Source organism: Somniosus microcephalus, chromosome 5 (assembly GCF_052327205.1).
Source record: "Somniosus microcephalus isolate GS21.2 chromosome 5, FLI_Smic_1.0, whole genome shotgun sequence".
Taxonomy (NCBI): domain Eukaryota; kingdom Metazoa; phylum Chordata; class Chondrichthyes; order Squaliformes; family Somniosidae; genus Somniosus; species Somniosus microcephalus.
The window spans coordinates 178,754,659-178,776,701 of NC_140991.1; positions in this window are offsets into that span (position 1 = coordinate 178,754,659).

Sequence of the window (22,043 nt, forward strand, 5' to 3'; positions counted from 1 at the left end):
CTCCTTCCCTTGTGCCGACGTCACTTTTTTTAATCTGATGTCACTTTTTCCACAAACTGCCACTGTTGAGTTGCTGCCGCACGGGACTGCTCCTTTTAACTGCTCGCTCTCGCTGTGCTCCCACCAGCTCCACTCCTTCCGGTGCTGCTCCCGGTCTCGGCGCTCTTTATACCGCTGCTCCCGGTCTCGGCGCTCTTTATACCACTGCTCCCGGTCTCGGCGCTCTTTATACCACTGCTCCCGCTCTCGGCGCTCTTTATACCGCTGCTCCCGCTCTTGGCGCTCTTTGTGCCGCTGCTGTCGCTCTCGGTGCTCTTTATACCACTGCTCCCACTTTCGGCGCTCTTTATACCGCTGCTCCCACTCTCGGCGCTCTTTGTGCCGCTGCTCCCGCTCTCAGCGCTCTTTATACTGCTGCTCCCACTCTCGCCGTTCTTTGTACCGCTGCTCCCGCTCTCGTTGCTCATCTGTCCAACAATATGAAAAATTGCCCAGGCATATCTATCCATAACCTGGCCAATTACTACCCTATCAGCCTACTCCCAATCATCAGCAAATGATGGAAAAATTCATCAATAATTCCATTATGCAACACCTACTCACCAATAACCTGCTCACTGATTTACAGTTTGCATTCCATCAGAACCACTCGGCTCCAGACCTCATTATACCCTTGATCCAGACATGAATACAAGAGCTAAATGCCAGAGGACAAGTGAGCATGTGATGCCCTTGACATCTTATCAGCATTTAACTGAGTATGGCATCAAGAAGCCCTAGCAAAGCTGAAGTCAATTGGGATCAAGGGGAACACCATCCAATGGCTGGAGCCATACCTGACACAAAAGAAGGCAGTTGTGGTTGTCAAGGCCAGTCTTCACAGGCTCAATATATCGCTGCAGGAGTTGCTTTGGGAAGCTGACTTGTCCCAACCATCTTCAAATACTTTATCAACCACGTCCCCTCCATCATAGGGTCAGGAATTGGGCTGTTTGTTGACAATTCCACAGTGTTCAGCTCCATTCACAACTCCCATGATAATAAAGCACCCAATGCCAGTCTACAACAGGACCTGGATTGGGCTGACAAGTGGCAAATAACATTGATGGCACATTAGTGCCATGTAATGACCATCTCAAACAAAGAAAGCCCAGCTATCTCCTTTTGGCTTCAATAGTACCACCATCATTGAGTCCCACGCCATCAACATCCTGGCGGTAACCACTGACCAGAGCTGAAATGGACCAGCCATATCAACTCCATGGCTTCAATTGCAGGTAAGAGGTTTGGTATTCTGTGGTGAGCATTCTTGGTCTTTTCCTGACTCAATGGGCTGGATTTTCATTCAGAAGTCGGGTTGGAGGTGGGACTACAACTTTCAGGGTTGTAGTCCCGCCTCCATCGAGATGCGGCCAATCCACGCAATTTTAACTTGATTGACCTTATTGAGCCTGCCCAGTGGACTCAGCAGGCCAATTAAGGGCCACCTGGCAACAGGTGACATCACAGACTGAAATTTCATCTGTCAAGACATTTTGACAGATGAAATATCAGCGTTACACAGCTGTTTGAAGCTGTCAAACACTGACAGTCTTACTTCTAACATGAGTCCTTCTCCACTGATTCAGTTAGAAATCTCTCCTGCACAGAAAGCTTCAGGCTGTCACTTTTGACAGATCGCAGCCATTCTGCTTTCTGTGCCGGTGAGATGAGGGACTCCCCGAACCTAAAGGAAGGAAGGCTGAAAAGGTAAGAAAAGGTATGTAAAACTTATTTAATCACTTTAGACACACCAAACACACTTACCTTTGCACTCATGCACATATCACTCACCTGAACACCAACATCTCGACCCCTCCAAGCCCTTCAACCCGACGGCCCGACTCCTCCAACTTGGCATGGTTTGGAGCCGTCGGGAATCCCACACTTCAACATTAAAAATAGGGATTAGGCTAAAAACTGCCTGTTAACTACCTGTTAACAGGCAGTTAATTGGCACTAATCCCTTCCCACCTCGGGTAGGCGGGTCCCAGTGCGGGACGGGTACCCGCCTCCTTTGAAAATGGCATGGAGGTGGGTTGGGTGCGGGATGGGGTCGGGACCCCCGATTTTAGGAATTTACCTCCCGCACGCCTCCAAACCCGACTCCACGGCACACTGAAAATCGAGGCCAATTTCTACCACTGGCACAACGTAGCTGGAGTATGTACGATCTACAAGATGCTGTAAGGGGTGGTGTGTGGGTTTGGTCAGCTTCACCTCTGACTCCCTTGAGCGGTTCAAATCACTCCCACTCACTTTTGTTCTAGACTTTGGACTTATTTGGGAGTTGTAATGAAAGTGCAACAGACACCTGGGTTGGTCAAAAGAACTGAGATCTTTTTATATTGAGACAGGAAAATATACAATACAATAAAACTTATACTCTAAAAGGTGGGGAACACTCGGAATATGCGAGGGAGAATTACAATAGACAAAATCCCTTACCCTCCCAACCCAACTATTCTAACTAGGTTGAAATCCAGAGGACCAGGAAATGCTCACCAAATGACTTTCTTGACAGATTGTAGAGGTTCGCGATTTCAGGGTTCTCCTTAGTTGTGGCGGTTGGGGCCTGCCGTACCCCGGACGTGGTAGAAGACTGCACCTGCATTGGGTCTTCAGTTTGGGTTTGTCCGCTGATACGGTTAGCTGTGTAGTTTGGATGTATCGGGTAAGTACCCAATTTTCTTTGGTTAGGCTAAGTTTTAGGGTCTTTTGTGTCAAAATCTTACCCAGGGGTAAGTCAGACTAGCCTGTAGAGTGGAAACAAGTCTTTGATTTTCAAATTTTCGGTGGTTTGTTTCTTGTTGGTCGCGGTGGCCCTGCATTACCTGGTTGGTGGTAATATTGGTAGTTGTTGGTTTCTTGAAGCCTTTGGTTGCCGCGATCTCCGTTTCTTCTTCTTCTTTCTTCAAGTCTCCGATTCTGATGATGAACTGTACTGAGCTGAAACTTGATCTTACTGTCCTGTTTCACTGAACAAGCAGGCCTCAATTATATTGGTTTGAGGCCTGGCTTATCTGACCACCAAATCTCTGGTTTCTTTGTTAAGTTTTGGTGGGCTCGTTATTTTTAATATGTTTTAAAACTCTAACAAGCTTCGGGGATGGTCCATCTATTCTTAATTGGCTTTTAACTGGTTTCGGGATTGCCTTGAAACCAGTTTAAAAAAGTAAAACGTTTGGAAATCTCTCTGGATTTGGACTGCTGTTTGATTGTCGTTTCCTGTTGGGCCATGTTCTTTCTTTTGTGTTGCTGTGGGCATGTACTGTTTTATTCATGTACTTTGGCTCTGAGTTTCGGCAGGAACAGGCTTTATTGTCTTTATGTAAAGGTTGGGGTGGCCCAGAACATTCCCAGACGGCCCAATATCCAAACTCGGGGGCCCATCCCACCTCCCTTTGTCACAGTTTTTCGCAGGTCTGAACATGCCTTTTAAACCAGCCAAATCTTCCTGGGGTTTTGATTTTTAAATCCCTTTAGCCCAATATTTCCTTCAAACAGTCCAATATCTCTTCTTTTCTTACATTGGGGGAAATTGTGTAGTTTTGCGAGCCTTACACACCCCCCATGATACTTTATAACTGTAGTATCATGCAGGTGTGAGCAAAATTTTTTGATCCTCGGGAGCCAATCTTCCCCTGTTTTACCTAAACTAAATATCCAAAACAAAACACTTTCTCCCGTTCCCTTTAGGTGTAGTGTTTATCAAAATACACAAGGTAAAAAAACTTTTATTACATTCACATCCAAGCACGGAGGGGATCCAACGCCCCTGCACCACTTGGAAAAATTACACACATAGGAAAAATAATGACACACACACTCATCAAACTTTATTTTTAATAACGGTCAAGGTTGGTTTTATACCTGGTCATAGACTTTATTTTTGTCCCATGCTCCCTCATGTTGAGAGCGGAGCATCTGGTCCCTTCCTTTGCACTTTGTACACAACAGGCAGAAAACTATGCCGAGCTGGCAAACCACTAAAATGTGTAAAGCCAGCCTAACCCAAGAGGGGACCTCTATATTTTCAAAAATGTCCCACCAGGGTGGAACTACAATATCCAAGATCTTGGCCCCTATCTCGACTGTCTTCTGCTCTAATGTATAGAAATGTTTCTGTGAGATGACCACTGCAGTAGTAAGATGTTCTGGTAGAGGGGGAATTTCATAGCCAAAATGTGTTACATAACTTTGCAGGTTGGTGATGTTTTCCCTGACAGTGAGGTGAACAGTTGAGGGTTCAGGGATGGGTACAATCCGTTCCTGGGCCACTTGAACTTCTACCTCGTGTTTAAAACAAAAACTGCTGTCACTCACCGGACACCAGATGTACTGTCCATGCCGGTAGTGGGACGCACTTGTTGTGACACAATATGTCCCACCCCCTATGAATGCTACCTGTGGGGAAACATGGTCTTGTGCCATTACCTCCATGGTCGTGCGCCAGCAGCTTTAAACCCACACTGTGGTCTCGAATAGGCATTCAAGTGCTGGGGACACAGTATTATGTGTGCTCCCCAGCTCCGGCACCCGGAGAGATCTGTACCTGTCATAGCGTGCTCCCACTTGTAGGGGGCGGCCTGTGGGGTGGCGCATGTGCCCAGTCAGTTATGCCTCTGACTGTTTATGAGCGGTTCGAATCGCTCCCACACCCATGGGTTCTAGACACTGGACTTAGGTACAAGGCGGCGGTACAGAGAAGGCTCAAGTAGACGGGTGGTTGGATGTAAACAAAAACCAAGATTTTGTTAAAGAGGAAAAATTGATACAATCTTATGGAAAATTACTAGTGTACACTTCTACAGGCAAAAATACAAAAGAATAATTATACTTATACAGGGAATGGGGAACACACGGCACATCGAGGGAAAACAACTATCTTAACAAACCCCTTATCCTTATCCCACCCCCTATACCTAACTAGGTTAAGCTATGAGGGGTCAGAACTTCATGCTCACCAATCAAAAGGGTTTGTTGGACTCAAAACAGGAGCGGGGTTCGGGGTTCGCTCTTGGTGCTCTCTGGAGCCTGCCGTCATCACGTGGTCTCCGGACACTGCAAGGGCGTTGTCCAGGTTCGAGTACCCCAAAGTTAAAGTCTCTGTTTGGGTACTTTACCTTGCAGGGACGATTCTTCGTCATCAGCCGACAGTTTGAGTTGGTGTACAGATATTCGCAGGTTGGCTGAGGCTGAAGGCCCGATAATTCGAAGCCTACCCTCAGTTTGTCTCCTCAGTTGGTCTTCCTCAGGTGGTCTACCCTCCTCCCCTCGTTGCGTCCCGCCTCGCCTGGCCTGAATTGTCCGTGTCCGCCCGATATGGTGCCGGGGCGATTTCCAGATGGAGTGGCAAAAAGGCACGGGTAAAGGCCAGGGGGTAAGCGCGGGATGGGGAAAGAGCGACAGCCACGAGGGCGAGGGGCCGAAGAGCGGAGAGAGAAGAGAAGAGAGTGATTGCTACCCGGGGGCCTTCAATTATACTCTTTTCGAAAACCCTTATCTGCGCACCAAATCAGGTTAGTTCTTTGTCTTAATCTTGGCGGGCTATTTTAAATAATGGTAGAAATCCATACTAACTATTTTTAGATGGCCGGTAATCGCATCTACCGGTCCGATAATTGACTTGTATTGTCATGAAAGTTCCTTGATGGGCCTGTCCAGCCTCGATGGCTCTCTTAATCTGTTTCCGATTATATATGTAGACTGCTTGATGGCCTTAATTACAGGCCTAAACTGAATTTAGATTCATCTCCAACTCGGTCTAATACATAATTCAGAGTCCTGTCTGGTTTCAAAATACAAAGTCTCTCTTCACAGAAAACTGCAGCTTGGGTTTTGATCCACAAGCTGTCTGCATTGCAGAGTCCATTTTAAAATCCCACAGGCTTTCTGCCACGAGGCACGGACGCCATCTTGGGTACCCTTTTTTGATTTAAAATGTCCACACAGGGTCCCGTTTATTAATAACAGCCTTCGGGGAAATGCAGAAATTTTGCAAATCTTACACACTTTATGACATAAGGTGGGACCCCTGCAAAGCGGACGTGTGCACCCCGTTGAATGATCCCAATGTTCTCCACCCTGTATACCAGTGCGGATCGGGTTGTCCCACCCATGACCAGCATCCTCACTACTATCCCCATGATAGTGTGATTGGAACGTCCACAATCCACTGGGACAGGGTAGGCTTCAGAGGCTAGGCGGAGCTGACACGGGCTCAGCGAATTACTAAATGGGTGGAGGGCTGCGAGGTGCTTGTTGCTAATCCAGGAGGGGACTAAACCTTGTTTTAAATCCTCCAGGTTGCTGCGGCCCTCGCCCAGCAACCATGCCCCGTATAGCACGCACACCTCATTCTGTGCAGCTTGATCCAAAGCATTCCTGTCCTCCTGTATAAGTGCATTTACTGTTTTGGCGTATCTCTCCAGCTCAGCTATTACCTCTTTTAAATGGACAATCATGGCCTGGTCCTCATGCAGCTCTGAGCCCACCACTGTGTTCTCCTCTGTTAGGAGTTTTCTTAACTGGGTCTTTAAACCACTTATCTGAGTTTGTAACTCTATATCGTCTAGACTATTTATCACTGAGGATCCTGTACTATAAGCTGTAAAAATTTCATTCTAGGTCCCCCTTCTTTGTCTCCCCGCGCCCATGTTATGTTCAGGATGAAAACTGTACAGTTTCGCTTTGTCTACCCCGGCAAAGTCGAATTCATAGAATTTTCTAAACATTTCCTTCAACAGGGCTTGGTACAACTGTTCTGTCTCTTTAGGGCACCACTCAGGTAAGTGTACCTCGGTCAGGTTCAGGATCACTGAGGCCACTGCATAGTGTACTCCCTGGTACAGCAGCTTATCGGTTGGTACTAGGACTAAACCATTCCCTGGTCCCTTGATGGTGGTAGGACACCTCTGGACTATAGCCCGTGATGTTGTGGTTGTGAGCAGGGGCTTTAGGGGGTGGTTTACAAGTTCGGTGGCGTTGACTGGAATCGGGGAGTGTGGGACCGCGCAAGCATGCAGGCTAGAATCCCACCCCACCCCCTCCCCGGCATCTTGCCATTGTCTGTGGAAAATGATGGATACGCCTGTGGGGCAGACCTTCTCTGACCCCCACATACAGACATAAATACCTTGATCCGGCTCCCACCACTTGTCCCAGCACACACTCAATCCCCCTCGGGTCCCTGTAATCGTCCGATGGGTATTGTTCCCCAATCGTTCCCAATCGACTGCAGGGTTTCCTATATCCTTGCTCAGCTTTCTGAGCCACCACCACCTATCCAAGGGAATCTGTCCCTTGCATGTCAAACACACATGTTTCCCCACGGTGACACTGACCCTTGTGGCAACTATCTGTACCCTGGGGCACGGGATGGAGACCTCCCCGTACGTGAACCCGGTCTGGCTGGGGTACTGGGTCGAGTAAGACCCAGCCACCCTGGCCACCTTCCCTCGTGGAAGTAGATGGCGAGCTCCTCCGCACCCCATTCGCCACCCCCTGCGGTAACGATCGGTGCTCTCTCTCCTGAACACCCATAGATGTGGGAGTTCTCCACGTCTCCTCGATCACCGATGCTCACCCCGACCAGGGCGAGCAGGAGCAGAACCTTCCTCATGCCGATCTCCTTTCTGTAGGGACACACAAACAAAATAGCCATGTCCCGAGAAGGTTCTCTGGCCTGACACACAGTTATCAAAATTCAAAACTTAAACTTATCCTATACTAAAATTAAACCACTAAAATTCCAAACTTCCAAACTGTAAAAACACTTAAAATACTTCAGAAAGCTATATACATCTGCCGCCCGTCTCCGGATGGCCAGGCTAATTCCTGTTAGGCCTCTGCCTTTTGTGGAATCTGGGCAGCTTGTACGCCTGGGCGTAAGGTGACCTGTGTCACCGGACTCGGAGAGTCCTCCTTAAAACAACTGGGAGTTTCCCTGTTTCCCAGTTAACCAGGGGAGTGTGTCCTTCTGTGCTGCAGCACACTACCCCTTTCTGTGTGGCTGCCGAGTCCCTATCCTGTCCTGTGAGTTCCCCGCAGCCCGATGCCGCAGGCTGGGGACCCTTCTCTCTCTCTCTTCCCAACACAACCTCTCTTGTGAGTCCCTCACCCTTGGAGGCTGTCGGCTGGGGATCTGTGTCCTTAGACTTGTCCCTGATCTTTGTTTTTCCCTTTCTGTTAAGGGTTCTCCTGGGGCTGGACCGTTTAAAATAATACTCGGGTGACCAAGGTAGTCTAGGCTGCGGTGTGCGAGGAGACCTTCTTAAGGCTCCGGCTACTGGGGGTGTACCTGAGTCCCACTTAATTGATGGGAGGGCCTCCCCAGTCACCGACCTTTGCGGTCTACGAGTCTGCCACAGCTGTAGGCTGCTGCTCTCTAGCCTTAGTGCGGTTAACCCTTGCTGACTGTTCTCCACTCTCAGCTTGCACTGATAAATGTGGAACCACTTTGTGCGGCGGGGCATCTTGATGGCATACACCATGGGGCTTGCCTTGTCCACAATGCTGTATGGTCCCATATACAATGGTTCGAAACTTCCCAACCGGGCAAAGTTCCTTACCATGACCTGATCCCCTATCTCCCACTCGAAGTGCCTGTTGGGTTCTAGCAGCAATCGATTGCTCCGATGCTGTTTTCCCATGTTGCTAGCAGCCTGCCAGTGAATCTGTTTAAGGTGTTCAAACAGATTCCTGACAAAACTGTCCTGGTTCACCTCTCTGAACTGGCCTTCCGTGAGCACTGGGGCTAGCTCATGGGTGGGGGTCCATATAACCCTGCCAGTCAGAAGCTCGTATGGGGAATACCCCGTGCCTTTTGACTGGCTGGCTCGGATCCCCATTAAGACCAATGGTAAGACTTCCACCCACTTCTTGGGTGAGTCTCCCGTCTCTTTGCACAGCTTTTCCTTTATAGTGCGGTTTAAACACTCTACAGGACCCGATGACTGTGGGTTGTAGGCGACGTGCCATTTCCCTTCAATGCCGAGTACCATGAGGGTCTCCTGCATGACCTGTTGTAAGGGGTTTTCTCTTGCCAGGTCTCTCTTTGCACAGTAATTTACCGAGTGGTTCGACTCACTCACCCCTTAGGTTCTGTGCACTGGACTTTGAGGCAGGAACTACAACGCAGAGAATACTCTGTAGACCAAGTTTAATGAAACGAAGTGAAATTTTATTGCATAAAGGAAAAATTGAATGTCAGCCAAAATAAGGTACATGAGAGGGAAAAACAAATCATAATACAGTACTAACCAATACATCCACAGGCATATTACACTTTACAAGGTTCATCATGAAATAGGGAAACACACGGAACATCGAGGGACAACAACTCATTGTTAATTATCCCCTAAAATGCCCACCCCCTAAACCTAGCTAGATTAGATTATGAGGGGCCAGAAACATGCTCACCAGTCCCAGTTAGAAAATAGAGGTTTTGAAGTCTGCGTTTTGGTCCTCTCAGGCGTCCTGTCTCCACGTGGTCAGCGGAACGCAGCGGGCTGCGACACACTCTTTCCTCCCTCGAGGTAATGGACTCGGACATGCTGGATGTTAGCAGGCCTGGACGTCGGCGTGGAGAGAGACCAACTGTTTGACCATTTTCATATAGGTTTCTTCTTGGAGAGTCGCCGTCTTTTCGTCTCGTCAAATGGCCCGGGGTTTGTCGATGATCTCCCGATAGCTACCCCGGGTCTGGGCGCTGACTCGATCTTCCCTCTCGAACCTCTCTCTCCGAACTGGAACCTCGATCCTCGATGGTCTGAATCCAATCCTCTCCTCGATCGTCTCAGCTCGAACCTCTGAACTCCTGATAGCTACCCCGGGTCTCCAATTATACTTCTCATCGAAGCCCTTATCTCCCGCCATATCAAGGTTAGTCTTTGTTTAAATTTTGGCGGGCTTGTAGCACAGAGGGGTAGTCATAAGAACATAAGAACATAAGAAGTAGGAGCAGGAGTAGGCCATACGGCCCCTCGGGCCTGCTCCGCCATTCAATAGGATCATGGCTGATCCGAATCTAGACTCACGTCCACTTCCCTGCCCTCTCCCCATAACCCCTAATTCCCTTATCTGCTAGGAAACTGTCTATCTCCATTTTAAATTTATTTAATGTTGCAGCTTCCACAGCTCTCTGGGGTAGCAAATTCCATAGATTTACTACCCTCTGAGTGAAGAAGTTTCTCCTCATCTCAGTTTTGAAAGGGCAGCCCCTTATTCTTAGATTATGCCCCCTAGCTCTAGTCTCACCCATCAGTGGAAACATCCTCCCCGCATCCACCTGATCAAGCCCACTCACAATCTTATATGTTTCGATAAGATCGCCTCTCATTCTTCTGAACTCCAATGAGTAGAGTCCCAACCTACTCAACCTTTCCTCATACGTCAACTCCGGAATCAACCGAGTGAACCTTCTCTGAACCGCCTCGAGAGCAAGTATATCTTTTCTTAAATATGGAAACCAAAACTGCACGCAGTATTCCAGGTGTGGCCTCACCAATACCCTGTATAACTGCAGCAAGACTTCCCTGTTTTTATACTCCATCCCCCTTGCAATAAAAGCCAAGATTCCATTGGCCTTCCTGCTCACCTGCTGCACCTGCATACTAACTTTTTGTGTTTCATGCACCAGGACCCCCAGATCTCTTTGTACTGTAGCACTTTGCAGTTTCTCTCCATTTAGATAATAACTTGCTCTTTGATTTTTTCTGCCAAAGTGCATAACCTCACACTTTCCAACATTATATTGCATCTGCCAAATCTCTGCCCACTCACTTAGCCTGTCTATGTCCTTTTGCAGGTTTTTTATGTCCTCCTCACTCATTGCTTTCCCTCCCATCTTTGTATCGTCGGCAAACTTGGATATGTTGCACTCGGTCCCTTCCTCCAAATCGTTAATACAGATTGTAAAGAGTTGGGGTCCCAGCACTGACCCCTGCGGAACACCACGAGTTACTGATTGCCAGCCCGAGAATGAACCATTTATCCCAACTCTTTGTTTTCTGTTAGATAGCCAATCTTCCACCCACGCCAGTATATTACCCCCAATCCCGTGATTTCTTATCTTGATCAGTAATCTTTTGTGTGGAACCTTGTCAAATGCCTTTTGGAAGTCCAAATACTCTACATCCACTGGTTCCCCTTTATCCACCCTGTATGTTACATCCTCAAAGAATTCGAGCAAATTTGTCAAACATGACTTCCCCTTCATAAAACCATGCTGACTCTGTCCTATTAAATTATGTTTATCCAAATGCTCTGTTACTGTTTCCTTAATAATGGACTCCAACATTTTGCCAACCACAGATGTTAGGCTAACTGGTCTATAGTTTCCAGCTTTTTGTCTAGCATTGTGTTTAAAGTACTTTCGGGATGGCCGGTAACTGCCATCTCTGGTCTGGAATGACCTTGTATTGTCTTTAATGGGTCTTGATGTCCCCCTTTGAATTTGAAGCCGTTTCCCTTTGTCTGGGTAAACATTTTGATGGCCTTTATCTACAGGCCGATCTGATTGGATCTGCATCCAATCCACATGTATGGGGTTCTGTCTGGTTTCACATTCTCCGAAATTGCATTCCAGAACTTACTGTCGGCTGAATCCACAAAAGCTGTCTGTGGACTGCAGGAACCATTTTAAAATGTCCGAAAAAGCTGGTCACGGGTTCTGGCGGCCATTTTGTGTGCCCCTTTTTCTGGGCTTCTTTTAAAGCAGCCTTTAAAATTAAGGCCCTATCTGCCAATAGACCCTTATAGGACAATGTTCAATTTTGCGAATTCTACACTGTCCAGTAGAGTGACTCCCTTGGTCAGACTCCACATACAGTGGGAGTCCCCATCGCGAGAACACTTCCCTGACCAGGATCTTGGCTGTACCCAATGCGGTAGCTGTACGGCAGGGAAAAGCTTCTATCCACTTTGAGAACACATCCACCACGACTAGGCAGTACTTGTAGCCTCCCTGGGCGGTGGGTAGGGGCCCGATGCAATCGATTTGGATCAACTGCCATGGTCCCTCTACCCTCCTGGTGTGTCCCAAAGATACCTTCCTTTTCTGGGGGTCAGGGTTATTGGCAGCTCACACCAGACAGTCGGCACAGAACTCACGGACCTGTTTCCTCAGACCTGGCCATCATCCTGCCTGTTCCACCCGCTGCCAGGTGGCCTCAGGCCCAGGATGCCCCGCTCCTGGACCCTCATGGGCCAGTTGGAGGAATTCCCTTTGGTGCTGCTGCGGCACTACCCATTGCTCCCCCCTGAACAGCATGCCTTCCTTGACGGTGGTGGCTGCTGTGCCGTATGGGCCCTCTACCTTCTCCCCTTTTGTGAGCGCATCCAAGATGGTTCTGAGGATGGGATCCCGTACCTGGGCCTGCTTTAGGTCCGGGACCAAGGCTACCCCTTGTGTACCTCCCTTGTCCCGGATTGCGGCGACCGAACCTGTCTGGTAGTGGTCCCAAAACCCTCCTTCCCTAGCTCCCTGCTTGGCCAATTCATCTGCCCTTTGATTTCCCTCCCTCATGGGTTCTGTCTTCGAATGGGCCTTAAACTTATGGATATAGGCCTTCCTTTCTTTCCTTACGGCTGTCAAGATTTTCTCCAGCAGAGGCTTGATGGCCAGAGGTCTCCCGTCGGCGGAGGTGTATCCCTGACGGGACCAGATGGCCAGGTATTCCGTACACAAATTGCACGTGAACATGCTGTCCGAGCAACTCATGTATGGGGTCGGGAATTTCTCTGGGTGTGCAACCACATACACTACCGCGGACAGTTCAGCCTGCTGGGCGCTCATAGTGCTGGGGAGTTTAATTGCCAGGGCAATGTCTGCCCCTGGGTCATGAACTCCACACCCTGTGATTCATTTCCCAGGAGAGATACTGTGCTCGAACCGTCCACATAGATTTTGCGGCCTGTGGGGTGTATTCCAGCCCGAAAACCTATGTTGACTTCCCATACTCCTTCAATGGAACACCGGTGGGCCATCCCTGGATAAATAATGTTGGCTGCGAGCTTGGGCTCGCAGAGACCTTTCACCCTTAGATCTATCTGGGAGAGAAGCAGGGTCCAGCGTGCAATGCGGGCACTGTTCACTGTCCCATCTTTAATTCTCCCATCTAGGAGCATCTGGGTGGGCATATGATGGGTAAGGAGGGTGATGAGCGAGGTGCCTGTGAAGATCAATGATCTTTTCACAGCCCAGTGAGTGGCGAGAAGGTGCCTCTCACAGTTGGAATAGCCCTTCTCCACATCCGTGAGTATCCTGAAGGAGTAAACCACTGGCCTCAGCTGACTGTGCCGCTCCTGGAGCAGCACTGCACTCAGATTGTCCCCGCTGGCTGCTACCTCCAAGAAAAACTCTTTCTCCCCATCAATGGCCCCTAGAGCCGGCGCGGTCTGCAGATTTTTCTTGAGGCTTACAAATGCTGCCTCGCAGCCCTCATCTCAAACCCACTCCACTCCCTTGTGTAGGAGTCAGAGCAGAGGGGCTGCTGTGGTGGCATAATCCTCAATAAAATCCCTACAGTACCCTGTTAGCCCTAGAAAAGATCTCACTCCTGTCACTGTACTGAGGGCTGGTAACTCCTGCACTGCTTCCCTTCTGGCTTTATCTATGGCCCTTTCCCCTGCCCGTACAGCCAGCCCTAGGAACTTTACTTCCTTTTGGCCGATCTGTACCTTCTTGGGGTTTACCTTAAAACCTTCCTGCTTGAGCAACTCCAGCAGTTCAGCCAGCAGTGGACCGTGTTCCTCTCCTTCATCAGTGAATAGGAGCAGGTCGTCCACATACTGAACCAACTGTCTGGGTTGGCTGAAGCCTTTTAAGCAATCTGCCATGCACCGGTGGAAAATGTTGGGGCTATTGTGGAACCCCTGTGGTAGGCAGTTCCAGGTGTACTGTTGGCCCTTAAACGTAAAGGCGAACTTGTACTGGTCCTCTCTCCGTAGAGGGATGGACCAAAACCTATTGGAAATATCCAGCACCGTGAAGGTGGTTGCGGAGGCTGGAATACTTCCTATGAGGTCGGCGACAGCACCGACCATGGGTGCACAGGCGGGGATGTTCCTATTGAGCACCTGATAGTCCACCATGGCTCTCCAGGAGTTGTCCAGTTTCCTAACCGGCCACAACGGAGAGTTTACATGGGTGGCTATTGGTCTCAATACCCCCTGTTTGACCAGCGAGGTCATGGCTGTTTCCATGTCTGCCTCCACTTCTTTGGGGAAATTATACTGCTTTTGTGGTCGGGTCATGGGGTCCCCATCTACACTCACTTCGACCCCGTTCACCCTCCCACAATCATGCTTGTGAGTGGCAAATGCGCCGAGATGTGCTCGCACAAATGCCTGGTACTCCACTGGAGTGTTACTGACCATTTGCTCGAGGTCGTAACCCTCCTTGGGTTTTAGGGTACACAAAGTCCCCTTGCCCTGTTTCCCTGGGATAACTGCCACTTCACTCTCTTTGCCGGTGCATGCTCCCCACAGACAGTGGTTCCTAAGATCCACTAGAATCCTGTGGCCTATGATAACATCAGCCCCCAGGATCCCTTTCCCTTCTTGCTCCCACTTCATTAGAACACAAGTCCACTTGGTGTGGAGTGCTCCCAAATGAATAGACAGCGGGATAGAGAACGAGCCATCCTGCTCGTTACCTGTGAACCCCACTAAGCTGTATGGGACCCCGTTAGACAGAAGTGAGGAAGCGGGGTTATCTGAGTAGACTATGGTGCTCGAAGCTCCCGTGTCCAACAGATAGGTCCCTTTGACCTTCTCCACCTCCATCTTAACAAGCGGCCTTTTCCATACATCGTACTCAAGGGGACACAGATAGACAGGTTGTGCTGGCTCTAGTCATAAGTCTGTGTTAACTGGGGGGGCAGATGGAGTTTAAGCACCCGTGGCTGTGGCTACCCTCCCTGGGCCAGTCAACAAAACTCGAAGTGCAGCTACTAACGTATCTACTGTGGGAGGAGAGGTTGGTGTTTCTGCCTTTGGGGCAGGAGCTGGGGCATTCTTTCCTGCACTATTCTTCCAAGGATTTTTACAGTCCCTTCTCCAATGCCCGCTCTTCCCACACCCGAAGCAGTTATGCCTCGTATCGGAAGGGTTACCCCCTTCCTGGTGCTATTCCTTCTTACCCTGGCTGGGTTTTAACTCATGAACCTTCCCTTTAGTTTGTGGTTCTTCCACCCCCCTACCGTTGCGGTAAGCCAGTGTCAGTTGTCTGACCACTGTCTCCTCGGTGACTTGGGGGCCCTTTGGGTCGAACCACAGCTCGGCCTTGGCTCTGATCTGCGGCAAGCTGTTTGCTACCAGACTCCGGAGCCAGTGAGCCAGCTCATCCTGGTTCAAGTTAAGCCCGGTCGAGATCCCCATTACAGGCACTCCTGTACACAGGCCACAGCCTGTCTGCGAAAGCCTGTGGGGTCTCCCCTGCTAACTGTGTAGTCTTCTCCACCCAGGAGAATGGACTACCATCATTCATCCACATCGCCTCCAGAACTTGATCCCGGATGGCAGCGTACCCTCCCTGTCCCTTCTTGGCACTCAGCAGAGAGGGACTGGTACAGCTTGCCATCCAAGGTGAACAGGAGCATCTTGGCCATTTCTGAGTCGTCACACTCATTAATGTCTGCTGCTTGTTCCACTTCCATAATGTGGACTGTGAGGTCTCCCTTGTGGGTGAGCTTACTCAAGTGGCTTACCATAGCCCTAAGCTGTTGGGTCCCATGGGGAATCACAAACTGGCTTTCAAGGGGCCCCTGGCCCCCACCTACCCAAGGTGGGCCAAACTTTTGCTGTCGAGCCGGGCACATCGGCCCTGGCTCCGACCTTTCCTGCATTTGTTTGCCTACTTCTGCCTGCTGCCAAACCGAGTCAAAACCCGGCGCCACAGGTGGCTGTGGTGTGCACTCCTCCCTGTCTTCCCTGCAGATTACTTGTCCCTCCTGCTGCCCAACCGAGTTGCTCCCCGGCACCACAGGTGACGTCTGCATAGTTTCTACTTCTCCTTCCAGGTTTACCCGGGCCGCACCTGGGCTTCCTAGGCATACCATGCCTTTTGCCCTGGACAGAGCAAGTTTTAAACTGTCGATCTGCTTTTGACAGGGGCCGTGATCTCCCGCTTCAAAATCCCTAGTGCTTGTTACTTTATAAGCTGCCTTTACATCTCTGTACTTTTCATAAGAATATAAGAACATAAGAAATAGGAGCAGGAGTAGGCCAATCGGCCCCTCGAGCCTGCTCCGCCATTCAATAAGATCATGGCTGATCTGATCCTAACCGCCAATCTACTATCACAGAACCATCTCCTGAATCTAACAGAATTAGACACACGAAATAGGAGCAGGATCAGGCTACACGGCCCCTGGGCCCGCTCCGCTACCCACAGGGTCATGACCGATCCGAACCTAGACTCATGTCCAAATTCCTGCCCGCTCCCCGTAACCCTTAATTCCCTTTACTTCTAGGAAACTGTCTATTTCTGTTTTAAATTTATGTAATGATGTAGCTTCTACAGCTTTTTGGGGCAGCATATTCCATGGACCTACCACCCTCTGAGTGAAGTAGTTCCTCCTCATCTCAGTTTTGAAAGAGCAGCCCCTTATTCTAAGACTATGCCCCCTAGTTCTAGTTTCACCCATCATCGGGAACATCCTCCCCGCATCCACCCGATCCAACCCCTTCACAGTCTTATATGTTTCAATAAGATCGCCTCTCATTCTTCTGAACTCCAATGAGTAGAGTCCCAATCTACTCAACCTCTCCTCATATGTCCATCCCCTCATCCCCGGGATTAACTGAGTGAACCTTCTTTGTACTGACTCGAGAGCAAGTATGTCCTTTCTTAAGTATGGACACCAAAACTGTACGCAGTATTCCAGGTGCGGTCTCACCAATACCTTGTACAACTGAAGCAATACCTCCCTATTTTTATATTCTATCCCCCTAGCAATGAAAGCCAACATTCCATTGGCCTTCTTAATCACTTGCTGCACCTGCATACTAACCTTTTGAGTTTCGTGCACCAGGACCCCCAGATCCCTTTGTACTTCAGTACTTTCCAGTTTCTTGCCATTAAGATAATAACTTGCTCTACGATTTTTCCTGCCAAACTGCATAACCTCACACTTTCCAGTATTGTATTCCATCTGCCAAATCTCTGCCCACTTACTTAACCTGTCTATGTCCCCTTGCAGGTTTTTTATGTCCTCCTCACTCACTACTTTCCTTCCCATCTTAGTATCATCTGCAAACTTTGATATGTTACACTCGGTCCCCTCCTCCAAATCGTTAATATAGATTGTAACGAGTTGGGGACCCAGCACTGACCCCTGCGGCACACCACTTCTTACTGATTGCCAGTCTGAGAATGAACCATTTATCCCAACTCTCTGCCTTCTGTTAGATAGCCAATCCTCTATCCATGCCAGAATATTACCCCCAATCCTGTGATTTTTTATCTTAAGCAATAATCTTTTGTGTGGCACCTTGTCAAATGCCTTTTGGAAGTCTAAATACACTACGTCCACTGGTTCCCCTTTATCCACCCTATATGTTACTTCCTCAAAGAACTCCAGCAAATTTGTCAAACATGACTTCCCCTTCATAAAACCGTGCTGACTTTTTCTATTAAATTATGATTATCCAAATGTCCTGTTACTGTCTCCTTAATAATGGACTCCAAAATTTTACCTACCACAGATGTTAGGCTAACCGGTCTATAGTTTCCAGCCTTCTGTCTACTGCCCTTTTTAAATAAGGGTGTTACATTAGCAGTTTTCCAGTCTGCCGAGACCTTTGCCGAGTCCAGGGAGTTTTGGAAAATTATTACCAATGCATCCACAATCCCTACCGTCACTTCCCTCAACACCCTAGGATGTAAGCCATCAGGTCCAGGTGATTTATCAGCCTTGAGTCCCATTATTTTACCAAGTACCACTTCCTTAGTGATTTTGATCGTGTTTAGCTCCTCCTCCCCTTTAGCCCCCTGTTTGTCCAGTGTTGGGATATTCTTAGTGTCTTCTACTGTAAAGACTGATACAAAATATTCATTCAGTATTTTTGCCATCTCCATATTTCCCACCATTAATTTCACAGTCTCATCCTCTAAGGGACCAACATTTACTTTAGCCACCTTTTTCTTTTTATATAACTATAAAAACTCTTACTATCTGTTTTTATATTTTTTGCTAATTTACTTTCATAATCTATCTTCCCTTTCTTAATCAATCTTTTTGTTATTTTTTGCTGTCTTTTAAAGTTTTCCCAATCCTCTATCCTCCCACTAGATTTGGCTACCTTATATGCCCTTGTTTTTAGTCGAATACTATCCTTAATTTCTTTACTTAGCCACGGATGGCTGTCTTTTCTTTTACACCCTTTTCTTCTCAGTGGAATATTGTTTTTTTGGAAGTTGTAAAATAACTCCTTAAATGTACACCACTGATCATGTATCGTCTTATCCTTTAATCTATTTTCCCAATCCACTCTACTCAATTCCGCTCTCATACCTTCATAGTCTCCTTTATTCAAGCTTAGCACGCTTGTTTGAGATCCAACCTTCTCACCCTCTAATTGAATATGGAATTCAACCATGTTATGGTCACTCATTCCAAGGGGATCCTTTACTAGGACATTTTTAATTAATCCTGTCTCGTTACACAGGACCAGATCTAAGGTTGCTTTCCCCCTGGTCGGTTCAGTTACATACTGCTCAAGAAACCCATCCCTAATACACTCAATGAACTCATCCTCAAGGCAGCCCTGCCCAATTTGATTTGTCCAATTAATATGATAGTTAAAATCCCCCATAATTATAGATGTTCCCTTATTACAAGCCTCAACTTTTTCCTGATTGATACTCCGTCCAACAGAGTTGCAAATGTTCGGAGGCCTATAGACCACGCCCACTAGTGTTTTTTCCCCTTATTATTCCTTATCTCCACCCAAACTGTTTCATTATCCTGATCTTTTGACCCAATATCATTTCTCTGTATTACAGTGATTCCTTCCTTTATTAACATAGCCACCCCACCTCCCCTTCCTTCCTGACTGTCCTTCCTGATCATTAAATAACCTGGTATGTTTAATTCCCAGGCATTGCCACCCTGCAGCCATGTTTCTGTAATGGCCACAAGATCATACCCATATGTAGTTATTTGTGCTATTAACTCGTCTATTTTGTTACGAATGCTACGTGCATTCAGATAGAGGACTTTCAAATATGTTTTGTGACACTTAGTTCCTGCTTTTGCCCTTTTTATTACTTTACCTTTTACTCCATACCTTCTGCCCCTTCCTGACATGCTCTGGTTTTTAATTTCCCCACTGCTACCTAAGTTTATGACCTTCTCTGTTGTCATTTTTATTATTTGCTCTCTAGGAACCTCCCCCCCACTCGTTAGTTTAAAGCCCTCTCTACAGCCCTAGTTATATGATCCGCCAGGACTCTAGTCCGAGCACTGGCCAAGTGAAGCCCGTCCCAACGGAACAGCTCCTTCCTGCCCCAGTACTGGTGCCAGTGTCCCAGGAAGCAAAACCCATTTCTCCCACACCAGTCTTTGAGCCACGCATTTAACTCTCTAATTTTATTTGTCCTAGCCAAATTTGCTCGTGGCTCAGGTAATAATCCAGAGATTATTACCCTTGTGGTTCTGCTTTTTAATTTGGCCCCTAGCTGCTCCAACTCCCTCCTGTTCCCTTAACTGTCTGGTTAGGCGAGCGTTCTCCTCTTTCAGTACTAGCTCATTGCTTTTTGCCTCGGTGACTTGACACCGAAAATACTCATGCCTGTTCCTGTGCTTCTCTACTAGCTGTAATTTCTCTTGATCTTGGGCTTGTAATTCTTGCAATAGTTCCTCCCCAGCCATAGCTCTTGCCTGAGACAGTTTGGCTGCCTCCTGCAGCTCTGCTGTCAAAGCTTTAACCTGCTGATCTAAAAGTTGGATCTGTCGTAGGGCACAGACCAACCAGATGGCCTTCTCTACCGACTTCTTATGATCCTTGCTCTCAGTCCATGGGACGCCCAGCACCCAACAGACTGGTCACCCACTTCTTTGTGATATTCACCTTCTCAAAAAACGTAAGAGGAAATCCTCTCTTCCATCTTCGTTCTTTCATCAAACATAGGATCTATTGCATTACTTCCCTTTTGCCAAAGTCCTGCCGTGGTCGCCATGCTGTAAGGGTTGGTGTGTGTGGGTTTGGTCAGCTTCACCTCTGACTGCCTTGAGCGGTTCAAATCGCTCCCACTCCCTTTTGTTCTAGACTTTGGACTTATTTGGAGGTTGTAATGAAAGTGCAACAGACACCTGGGTTGGTCAAAAGAACTGAGATCTTTTTATATTGAGACAGGAAAATATACAATGCAATAAAAATTATACTCTAAAAGGTGGGGAACTCTCGGAATATGCGAGGGAGAATTACAATAGACAAAAATCCCTTACCCTCCCAACCGCACTATCCTAACTAGGTCGAAATCCAGAGGACCAGGAAATGCTCCCCAAATGACTTTCTTGACAGATTGTAGAGGTTCACGATTTTGGGGTTCTCCTTAGTTGTGGTGGTTGGGGCCTGCCGTACCCCGGACGTGGTAGAAGACTGCACCTGCGTTGGGTCTTCAGTTTGGGTTTGTCCGCTGATACGGTTAGTTGTGTAGTTTGGATGTATCGGGTAAGTACCCAATTTTCTTTGGTTAGGCTAAGTTTTAGGGTCTTTTGTGTCAAAATCTTACCCAGGGGTAAGTCAGACTAGCCTGTAGAGTGGAAACAAGTCTTTGATTTTCAAATTTTCGGTGGTTTGTTTCTTGTTGGTCGCGGTGGCCCAGTATTACCTGGTTGGTGGTAATATTGGTAGTTGTTGGTTTCTTGAAGCCTTTGGTTGCTGCGATCTCCGTTTCTTCTTCTTTCTTCAAGTCTCCGATCCTGATGATGAACTGTACTGAGCTGATCTGATCTCCCTGATGAACTTGATATTACTGTCCTGTTTCACTGAACAAGCAGGCCTTAATTATACTGGTTTGAGGCCTGGCTTATCTGACCGCCAAATCTCTGGTTTCTTTGTTAAATTTTGGCGGGCTCATAGAGTTTTAAAACATATTAAAATTAAACGAGCTTCGGGGATGGCCCATCTATTCTTAATTGGCTTTTAACTGGTTTCGGGATTGCCTTGAAACCAGTTTAAAACAGTAAAACGTTTGGAAATCTCTCTGATTGGATTTGGACTGCTGTTTGATTGTTGTTTCCTGTTGGGCCATGTTCTTTCTTTTGTGTTGCTGTGGGCATGTATTGTTTTATTCATGTACTTTGGCTCTGAGTTTCGGCGGGAACAGGCTTTATTGTCTTTATGTTAAGGTTGGGTTGGCCCAGAACATTCCCAGATGGCCCAATATCCAAACTTGGGGGCCCATCCCACCTTCCTTTGTCACAGTTTTTCACAGGTCTGAACATGCCTTTTAAACCAGCCAAATCTTCCTGGGGTTTTGATTTTTAAATCCCTTTGGCCCAATATTTCCTTCAAACAGTCCAATATCTCTTCTTTTCTTACATTGGGGGAAATTGTGTCATTTTGTGTGCCTTACAATGCACTGCTGCAACTCACCAAGGTTACTTTGACAATGCCTCCGTCCCCTGTGGCCTCTGCCTCTGAGAAAGACAATAGCAACAATGTTGTGGGAACATGATCGCCTCCAAGTTCCCCTCCAAGTCACACACCATCCTGTCTTGGACATATTCCTTAATCATCACTGGGTCAGAATCCTGAAATTCCCTACCTAACACCATTGTGGGAACGCCATCACCACAGTGACTGCAGCAACTTAAGGGGCAGGCCCACCACCACCTTCTTAGAGTAACTAGGGATGGGAAATAAATACAGCCTTGCCAATGTCACACACATCGTGACAACAAATAAAACATTCACACCTTAATAAAATGGAATCCATTTTTGTTTGTGAAGGCAATAAAATTTCTGGTGGAGGCCAAAATGGCCACATA